We start from the raw sequence: 276 nt of genomic DNA, 5'->3' as shown, positions 1-276 counted from the left end.
GAGCCGGCCCCGCCCCGCCCCGCGCCGTGGCCCCGCCCCCCGGGCGGGCGCCGGGCAGCCCTGCGGTGTCAGTGCGGAGCAGATCCCCGGCGCTCTGGTCTCCGCAGGGTGACAGTGGCCAGTTACTGGCCCAGGTCTTCCCGTTTGTAAAAGCGGCTGATGGGACCGTGCAACGGGAATGCATTGTGAATGTCAGAGCGTTCTGTAAACCGTTTAAAGAGATCGTGAGCCGAATGATGTCAGAGACAATCACAAAGTGGACACGTCCTCATGGGC

This window comes from Halichoerus grypus, chromosome 10, assembly GCF_964656455.1.
Source record: "Halichoerus grypus chromosome 10, mHalGry1.hap1.1, whole genome shotgun sequence".
NCBI classification, from domain to species: Eukaryota; Metazoa; Chordata; class Mammalia; order Carnivora; family Phocidae; genus Halichoerus; species Halichoerus grypus.
This window is presented reverse-complemented; position numbering follows the sequence as displayed.